The sequence below is a fragment of the Pseudophryne corroboree genome, unplaced genomic scaffold (assembly GCF_028390025.1).
Source record: "Pseudophryne corroboree isolate aPseCor3 unplaced genomic scaffold, aPseCor3.hap2 scaffold_1568, whole genome shotgun sequence".
Classification (NCBI taxonomy): domain Eukaryota; kingdom Metazoa; phylum Chordata; class Amphibia; order Anura; family Myobatrachidae; genus Pseudophryne; species Pseudophryne corroboree.
This window is the reverse complement of record NW_026968200.1, coordinates 11541-21557: the sequence shown is the minus strand read 5'-3', so window position 1 is coordinate 21557 and position 10017 is coordinate 11541. Positions and strand designations below refer to the sequence as shown.

The window sequence follows — 10017 nt, the reverse complement described above, 5'->3', positions numbered from 1 at the left end:
ACTTAAAGATCACCAAAATCTGATAACAAAGTCAATTACATCCCTAGGTGGGATTGAACCACCAACCTTTTGGTTAATAGCCATACACACTAACTGATTGCGCCACAGCGACACTTTGCAAAATTACATACTGACAAAGGCTAATAAACAATCATCTAGAACGTTTCCTAGAAAAACTTTAAAAAGTCAATAATCTGGAGTGTTTTTGTAAGATGTTTCTGCCATCAACCAATGAAGAAACACATTGGTACTTTCCGATGATGAGTGAGTGCTTCAGGATCTCTTGCACTTACATGTGCAGCAGAGTACTGCAATGGAAGCATGCTGGGCCCATAACCCAGAGGTAGAAAGATTGAAACTATCCTCTGCTATATGCATTTTTTTTGTTAATTAAAGTAATCCAAAACTGGGATTGATATTTTTGCTCTTTTATTTTTACTTAAAGTACAATAACTTTTACCATTTTAATTTGTTTTAATAGTATATTGACAGTATTGTTTTCTTTCAAAAATTCACTTAATTTTCTTTTCTGTGTGCTAATTAGATATCACCTTGTTTTCACATTAAATAGACTTCCACATGAGAAAGCAGCAAGGATGCAGTGGCGTTAATGTTTCCTGGTGGTAGTGGGGGACTGTGTTTGTGCTTTCCTCTGGTCAGCTCTGGTAAAAGTCAGATTTCTTTGACTCAGATCTTCCTCTAGCCTTGTTCTTCTTTCGAGAGTTCCCTTGTGCTGCCTCAGTTGGATTTCCTTCACTTAACAGGGGGGTACCCGAGCAGCGACCTTCCCCAGCTCTAGCCCAACTCCTACTTACCTGCCAGGTGAGATACTATGATCATGAAGGTGCTTCTCCCAGGGAAAGGCTCACCCATTGCACTCTGGGTGTGCTGCTCCTGCGATTTCCCCAAATGTGGGAAACTTGACTGCATAATTTGTGTTTCCCCTGGTCGGCTCTAGTATAATTCAGATCTCTTTGTCTCAGGTCTCTCTCCAGCCTAGTTTGCTGTCTGTTTCCACTTCTCTTTTCTTAAACCGCTCCCTTCTATGCCCTTGCGCACCTTAATTAAATCTAACTCTGATTACGTCAGAGAAGGCCAGGTACCCTACACCATAAGAGGGGGTTTGAAATTTTGACTTGTCTACTTAAAGATCACCAAAATCTGATCACAAGGTCAATTACATCACTGGGTGGGAACCTTTTGGTTAATAGCCCATGTAAGTGCAAGAGATCCTGAAGCACTCACTCATCATGGGAATGTACCAATGTGTTTCTTACAAAAATTCTCCAGATTATTGACTTTTTAAAGTTTTTCTAGGAAACGTTCTAGATGAATGCTTATTAGCCTTTGTCAGTATGTACTTTTGCAAAGTGTCGCTGTGGCGCAATCAGTTAGTGTGTATGGCTATTAACCTAAAGGTTGGTGATTCAATCCCACAGAGGGACGTAATAGACCTTGTTATCAGATTTTGGTGATCTTTAAGTAGACAAGTCAAAATTTCAAACCCCCTCTTAAGGTGTAGGGTACCCGGCCTTCTCTGATGTAATCAGAATTAGATTTGATTAAGTGATTTTATAAAAAACAGCTAGGAAGCACAATTTAGCAGTGGGTTGCAGAGAAAAAAAATTATGCTGGCAGAAAAGTCCAATTGAGTGATTAAACAGCTCTTCATTTTCTGATTTTATGTTTATTCTAACAAATTTGCTCTCTGAAAAGTGTCCACAAAGCCAAGTCTCTGATTAACACCTTTGTAGGAATGGTTTTTCACCTATTACTGAATTAAACTTGCTTCATTGGAAAGGCAGCAAGATGCATCCTCATTTCAATGTCTACTGAAATAATACAGGTTGACACCAGGAAACATAAACGTCACTGCATCCTTGCTGCTTCCTCATGGGGAAGTCTGTTTAATGTGAAAACAAGGTGATATCTAATCAGCACACAGGTAAGGAATTAAGAAAATCTTTCTTTATGGGTGAAGATGTTTCTCACAAAATTGTTGCACCAAGGCATCATTGAAATTCAAGCTGGAAAGATGATTTTAATATATCACTTGTACATTTTGTATTGCTCTTCTGGTGACAATGTAGTTTGTTTTTGTCAATTACCATTTTAATAATCGGGTAAAGAAAATTAATTGGATTTTTGAAAGAAAACAATACTGTCAATATACTATTAAAACAAATTAAAATGGTAAAAGTTATTGTACTTTAAGTAAAAATAAAAGAGCAAAAATATCAATCCCAGTTTTGGATTACTTTAATTAATAAAAACAATGCATATAGCAGAGGATAGTTTCAATCTGCCTACCTCTGGGTTATGGACCCAGCATGCTTCCATTACAGTACTCTGCTGCACATGTAAGTGCAAGAGATCCTGAAGCACTCACTCATCATAGGAAAGTACCAATGTGTTTCTTCATTGGTTGATGGAAGAAACATCTTACAAAAACTCTCCACATTATTGACTTTTTAAAATGTTTCTAGGAAACGTTCTAGATGAATGCTTATTAGCCTTTGTCAGTATGTACTTTTGAAAAGTGTCGCTGTGGCGCAATCAGTTAGTGTATAAGGCTATTAACCAAAAGGTTGGTGGTTCAATCCCACCCAGGGACAAAATTGACCTTGTTATCAGATTTTGGTGATCTTTAAGTAGACAAGTCAAAATTTCAAACCCCCTCTTATGGTGTAGGGTACCTGGCCTTCTCTGATGTAATCAGAGTTAGATTTGATTAAGTGATTTTATAAAAAAAACAGCTAGGAAGCACAATTTAGCAGTGGGTTGCAGAGAAAAAGAAAAATGCTGGCAGAAAAATCCAATTGAGTGATTAAACAGCTCTTCATTTTCTGGCTTTATTTTTATGCTAACAAATTTGTTCTCTGAAAAGTGTCCACAAAGCCAAGTCTCTGATTAACACCTTTGTAGGGATGGTTTTTAACCTATTACTAAATTAAACTTGCTTCATTGGAAAGGCAGCAAGATGCATCCTCATTTCAATGTCTACTGAAATAATACAGGTTGACACCAGGAAACATTAAAGCCACTGCATCCTTGCTGCTTTCTCATGTGGAAGTCTGTTTAATGTGAAAACAAGGTGATATCTAATTAGCACACAGGTAGGGAATTAAGAAAATCTTTATTTAAGGGTGAAGATGTTTCTCACAAAATCGTTACCTCAATGCATCATTGAAATTCAAGCTGAAAAGATGATTTTAATATATCACTTGTACATTTTGTATTGCTCTTCTGGTGACAATGTAGTTTGTTTTTGTCAATTACCATTTTAATAATAGGGTAAAGAAAATTAAGTGGATTTTTGAAAGAAAACAATACTGTCAATATACTATTAAAACAAATTAAAACGGTAAAAGTTATTGTACTTTAAGTAAAAATAAAAGAGCCAAAATATCAATCCCAGTTTTGGATTACTTTAATTAACAAAAAAAATGCATATAGCAGAGGACAGTTACAATCTGCCTACCTCTGGGTTATAGGCCCAGCATGCTTCCATTGTAGTCCTTTGCTGCACATGTAAGTGCAAGAGATCCTGAAGCACTCACTCATCATGGGAAAGTACCAATGTGTTTCTTCATTGGTTGATGGAAGGAACATCTTACAAAAACTCTCCAGATTATTGACTTTTTAAAGTTTTTCTAGGAAACGTTCTAGATGAATGCTTATTAACCTTTGTCAGTATGTACTTTTGCAAAGTGTCTCTGAGGCGCAAACAGTTAGCGTGTTCAGTTGTTAACCAAAAGGTTGGTGGTTCAATCCCACCTAGGGACGTAATTGACCTCGTTATCAGATTTTGGTGATCTTTAAGTAGACAAGTAAAAATTTCAAACCACCTCTTATGGTGTAGGGTACCTGGCCTTCTCTGATGTAATCAGAGTTAGATTTGATTAAGTGATTTTATAAAAAAAACAGCCACGAAGCACAATTTAGCAGTGGGTTGCAGATAAAAAGAAATATGCTGGCAGAAAAATCCAATTGAGTGATTAAACAGCTCTTCATTTTCTGGCTTTATTTTTATGCTAACAAATTTGTGCTCTGAAAAGTGTCCACAAAGCCAAGTATCTGATTAACACCTTTGTAGGGATGGTTTTTCACCTATTATTAAATTAAACTTGCTTCATTGGAAAGGCAGCAAGTGATGTCATCCAAGCAGTGGGTCAAAGTTGGCTTCAAACCTCGTCTGCTTATGAAAAGAGAAAAGGGGTATGCAGGGCATGGCGGCCTTTTGCGGTGCTTGGATGACCCCTAGTTCGCATTAAATAATGCAGTCGAGTTTCCCACATTTGGGGAAATCACAGGGGTCAGCATACCCAGAATGCAATGAATGAACCGCACCCTGGGAGAACAGTCTTCATGACCATGGTATCTCCTATGCAAAATAAGTATGATTTGGGATAGGGCTGGGGAGGGCCGCTGCTCAGGCACATCTCTGTCAAGTAAAGGAGATTCAACTGAGGCAGCACAAGGGAACTCTCATCTGGGGACAACAACTGCAGAGAGAACACATATTTTCAGATGAACATGGGAGGGCAGAAGGCTGCCTAATACTGAAGCACCCCCAAACAACAAACCAAATGCAACAACTAGTGCAAGCATTCCTGGGGGAAGGCCTGCAGCAGATGGATTTGCATATGGCGATGTCATCCAAGCAGTGGGTCAAAGTTGGCTTCAACCCTCGTCTGCATATGAAAAGAGAAAAGGGGCGTGCAGGGCATGGCGGCCTTTTGCGGCACTTGGATGACCCCTAGTTCGCATTAAACACCTCCACCCTCCGTCGGTGTGGGGCTCATGTTGGATATGCCCCAGCCCCTGAAGCATTCAAGCTGATTTCTTGCAGCAGCTGGGCACTGTAACAGCTCCAGAGCTGCTCTGTAAGGCAAGTAAAAGGGTGTGGGCCCTGCAGCACTACCTGTAGTTCGCATTGTGCGAGACCCCTAGTTCGCATTAAACACCTCCACCCTCCTTCGGTGTGGGGCTCATGTTGGCCATGCCCCAGCCCCTGAAGCATTCACGCTGATTTCTTGCAGCAGCTGGGCACTGTAACAGCTCAAGAGCTGCTCTATAAGGCAAGTAAAAGGGTGTGGGCCCTGCAGCACTACCTGTAGTTTGCATTGTGCATTGGAAGGCACAAAGTAAGCAGACGGGAGGAGAAGTCAGGATAGTGCACAAGGGTATAGACGGGAGGGGCTCAAGAAAAAAGAAGTGGAAACAGACAGCAAACTAGGCTTCCAATGCACAATGCAAACTACAGGTAGTGCTGCAGGGCCCACACCCTTTTACTTGCCTTACAGAGCAGCTCTGGAGCTGTTTAATCACTCAATTGGATTTTTCTGCCAGCATAATTTTTCTCTTACGTCCTAGAGGATGCTGGGGACTCCGTAAGGACCATGGGGGATAGACGGGCTCCGCAGGAGACATGGGCACTTAAAGAAAGACTTTAGATCTGGGTGTGCACTGGCTCCTCCCTCTATGCCCCTCCTCCAGACCTCAGTTTACTACTGTGCCCAGAGGAGACTGGGTGCTTTTCAGGGAGCTCTCCTGAGTTTCCTGACAGAAAGTATATTTGTTAGATTTTTTTATTTTCAGGGAGCCTGCTGGCAACAGACTCCCTGCATCGAGGGGCGGAGGGGAGAGATGCACACCTACTTCTGTGAGTTGATAGGCTCTGCTTCTTAGGCTACTGTACAGCATTAGCTCCAGAGGGATCGGTACGCAGGTCTCACCCTCGCCGTCCGTCCCAGAGCCGCGCCGCCGTCCCCCTCGCAGAACCGGAAGATAGAAGCCGGGTGAGTATGAGAAGAAAAGAAGACTTCAGAGCCGGCGGAAGACTTCATGATCTTCACTGAGGTAACGCACAGCAGTAAAGCTGTGCTCCATTGCTCCCATACACCTCACACACGGCAGTCAGTGTAAGGGTGAAGGGCTCAGGGGAGACGCCCTGGGCAGCAATATAGACCTCTCTTTGGCAAAATAAATATATATGCAGCTAGGCACTGTATATATATATATATAAGAGCCCCCGCCATTTTTTTACTATATTTGAGCGGGACAGAAGCCCGTCGCTGAAGGGGTGGGGCTTCTCCCTCAGCACTCACCAGCACCATTTTCTCCACAGCACCGCTGAGGGGAAGCTCCACGGACTCTCCCCTGCTTATACCACGGTAGAAAGAGGGTCTTAAAGAAGAGGGGGGCACATAATTAGGCGCATATATATATGGAAATACAGCGCTACTGGGTAAACATAAAATTATTGTGTTTTTTTCCTGGGTCATATAGCGCTGGGGTGTGTGCTGGCATACTCTCTCTCTCTGTCTCTCCAAAGGGCCTTGTTGGGGAACTGTCCTCAGATAAGAGGATTCCCTGAGTGTATGGTGTGTCGGTACACGTGTGTCGACATGTCTGAGGTAGAAGGCTCTCCTAGAGAGGAGCAGGAGCAAATTAATGTGGTGTCTCCATCGACAACGCCGACACCTGACTGAATGGATATGTGAAATGTTTTATGTGCTAATGTAAACTTATTACACAAGAGATTAGACAAAGCTGAAGCTAGGGAACAGTCAGGGAGTCAACCCATGCCTGTCCCTATGTCGCAGGGACCTTCGGGGTCTCAAAAGCGCCCACTATCCCAAATAGTTGACACAGATACCGACACGGATTCTGACTCCAGTGTCGACTACGATGATGCAAAGTTACAGCCAAAATTGGCTAAATGTATTCGATATATGATTATTGCAATAAAAGATGTTTTGCACATCACAGAGTCCCCTGTCCCTGACACAAGGGTACACATGTATAAGGGAAAGAAACCTGAGATAACCTTTCCCCCCTCACATGAGTTGAACGAATTATGTGAAAAAGCTTGGGAATCTCCAGACAAAAAGCTGCAGATTCCCAAAAGGATTCTTATGGCGTATCCTTTCCCGCCAATGGACAGGATACGGTGGGAATCCTCCCCTAGGGTGGATAAAGCATTGACACGCTTATCCAAAAAGGTAGCGCTGCCATCCCAGGATACGGCTACCATCAGGGACCATGCTGACCGCAAGCAGGAGGTTACCCTAAAGTCCATTTACACACATTCTGGTACCTTACTCAGACCGGCAATTGCGTCGGCCGGGGTTGTAGCGCGGTGGCAGCATGGACAGATACCTTATCAGCAGAGATTGAGACCCTAGATAAGGATGCTATGTTATTGACCATAGGGCATATAAAAGATGCTGTCCTATATATGAGAGATGCTCAAAGTGACATTAGTCTACTGGGTTCTAGAATAAACGCTATGTCGATTTCTGCTAGACGAGTCCTATGGACCCGGCAATGGACAGGTGATGCCGACTCAAAAAGGCATATGGAGGTTTTACCTTACAGGGGTGAGGAATTGTTTGGGGAAGGTCTCTCGGACCTAGTCTTCACAGCTACAGCTGGTAAATCAAATTTTTTGCCTTATATTCCCTCACAGCCTAAGAAAGCACCACATTATCAAATGCAGTCCTTTCGATCACAGAGAAACAAGAAAGTACGAGGTGCGTCCTTTCTTGCCAGAGGTAAGGGCAGAGGGAAGAAGCTGCACAACACAGCTAGTTCCCAGGAACAGAAGTCCTCCCCGGCCTCTACAAAATCCACCGCATGACGCTGGGGCTCCGCTAAAGGAGTCCGCCCAGTTGGGGGCACGTCTTCGAGTTTTCAGCCACATCTGGGTTCATTCGCAGGTGGATCCCTAGGCAATAGAAATTGTTTCTCAGGGTTACAAGCTGAAATTCGAAGAGGTGCCTCCTCGCCGGTTTTTCAAATCGGCCCTACCATCTTCTCCCCAGGAAAGGGAGATAGTGTTAAATGCAATTCACAAATTGTATCTTCAACAGGTGGTGGTCAAGGTTCCCCTGCTTCAACAAGGAAAGGGAAATTATTCGACCCTGTTTGTAGTCCCAAAACCGGACGGTTTGGTCAGACCCATATTAAATTTAAAATCCCTGAACCTATACTTGAAAAGGTTCAAGTTCAAGATGGAATCGCTAAGAGCGGTCATCGCCAGCCTAGAAGGGGGGGATTTTATGATATCTCTGGACCTTCATGTACTCATTTATCCACCTCATCAGGCGTACCTAAGATTTGCGGTACAGTATTGTCATTACCAATTTCAGACGTTGCCGTTTGGTCTCTCCAGAATTTTCTCCGAGAATTTTCACCAAGGTAATGACGGAAATTATGGTGCTCCTGCGAAAGCAAGGTGTCACAATTATCCCGTACTTGAACGATCTCCTCATAAAAGCGAGATCAAGAGAGCAGTTGCTGAACAGCGTATAACTTTCACTGAAGGTGTTACAGCAACACGGCTGGATTCTCAATATCCCGAAGTCGCAGTTGGTTCCTACGACTCGTCTGACTTTGCTTGGGCATTATTCTGGATACGGACCAGAAAAGGGGTTATCTTCCGATAGAAAAGGCCCAGGAACTCATGACTCTGGTCAGGAACCTATTGAAACCAAAACAGGTGTCAGTGCATCACTGCACTCGAGTCCTGGGAATGATGGTGGCATCATACGAGGCCATTCCCTTTGGCAGGTTCCATGCGAGGATCTTGCAATGGGACCTACTGGACAAGTGGTCCGGGTCACATCTACAGATTCATCAGTTGATCACCCTGTCCCCCAGGGCCAGGGTATCTCTCCTGTGGTGGCTGCAGAGTGCTCACCTTCTAGAGGGCCGCAGGTTCGGCATTCAGGACTGGATCCTGGTGACCACGAACGCGAGCCTCCGAGGTTGGGGAGCAGCCACACAGGGAAGAAATTTCCAAGGTCTTTGGTCAAGTCAGGAGACTTGTCTTCACATCAACATCCTGGAGCTAAGGGCCATATACAACGCCCTATGTCAAGCGGAGACCTTACTTCGCGACCAACCAGTTCTGATCCAGTCAGACAACGTCACCGCAGTAGTTCATGTAAACCGCCAAGGCGGCACAAGGAGCAGAGTGGCGATGGCGGAAGCCACCAGAATTCTTCGCTGGGCGGAGAATCATGTAAGCTGTCAAAGTCAGAAAAATATCACGATGCACACTGCCATATTTGCACCTCATATGTGTCCCTGCTGCGCATGCGTGCGCTCTCCCGTGCGTGCGCATACTCGCTGTTGCGGGCACCCGCAGGCGCACGGTATGCGCATTTACGGTAGAGATTGTGTGCGTCTAGCGGGCAACTCTTTCGTTACATATTTTCACCATATAATGCATTTTGTAGATTATGGTCCCTTTGATAGATTCTGAAAGTTTAGTTAATGTAGTATGTTCCTGGACAGAGAGATCCCTCATTGTTTGATACGAAGGGTCAGACAGGAGTAATACAGTGGTGTTTAGTATCCATCGGAAGAGTATTTAATTAGCAATATTCCGGTGTTGGTTTGAAGCGGATCAATCGCTCGTGCGAATAGTTATGGACATAAGAAGTTTATGAACATTTACTGTATTTGCACTTACTTATCCATGCGGCGGGAAACCCAGTTTCCCTCCCACCTGAGCTGTTGGAAATAGTCACAGCCCACCTGTATGAATCAACCTATGACCTTTTGTTATAATGCAAAGACGAATTCCTGTGTCCAATGAACAATGAGATTGTAGGGACCATTGAATTGTATTGTGTGTGGGGCATAAATAGACAGGCCGATCACATCCAGCACTCACTCTTCATCGGTTATCATTGCTGAAAATCGGGAGCTGGATGTCCAGAGGCGCATGCGATCGTTTCCTTTGTGCGTAAGTTTTCTCCGTAATCATATTGTCTTTTCTTGTTATTATGGGCCATATCTTTCTCTCTCGCTCTTCTCTTTCTCTCATTTTCTCTTAAACGTACTTGTATTGTATTTACTGTGTAGTTACCTGGTTAGTTAGTCTATGTTATATTGTAGTGTATGACTTGTATTGTGTTAATTCTTTTGCAAGTATAACATTCATAATATATATATTAGGCGTTGGACCCTAAGCACGGTATTTGTGTATTTCTTATAGTGTTA

General features: G+C 43.4%; 1 non-coding gene and 1 pseudogene across 1 annotated transcript; one reads left to right on the top strand and one right to left on the bottom strand.

Annotated features, from left to right (window-relative positions):
• The first annotated feature begins 807 nt into the window (after positions 1-807).
• Positions 808-970, top strand: LOC135000730 (U1 spliceosomal RNA). The gene has a single exon (XR_010202562.1). It is a non-coding gene; the product is annotated as a U1 spliceosomal RNA (small nuclear RNA).
• A 3252-nt stretch (positions 971-4222) lies between these two features.
• Positions 4223-4401, bottom strand: LOC135000746 (U1 spliceosomal RNA; annotated as a pseudogene).
• Positions 4402-10017: the final 5616 nt, after the last annotated feature.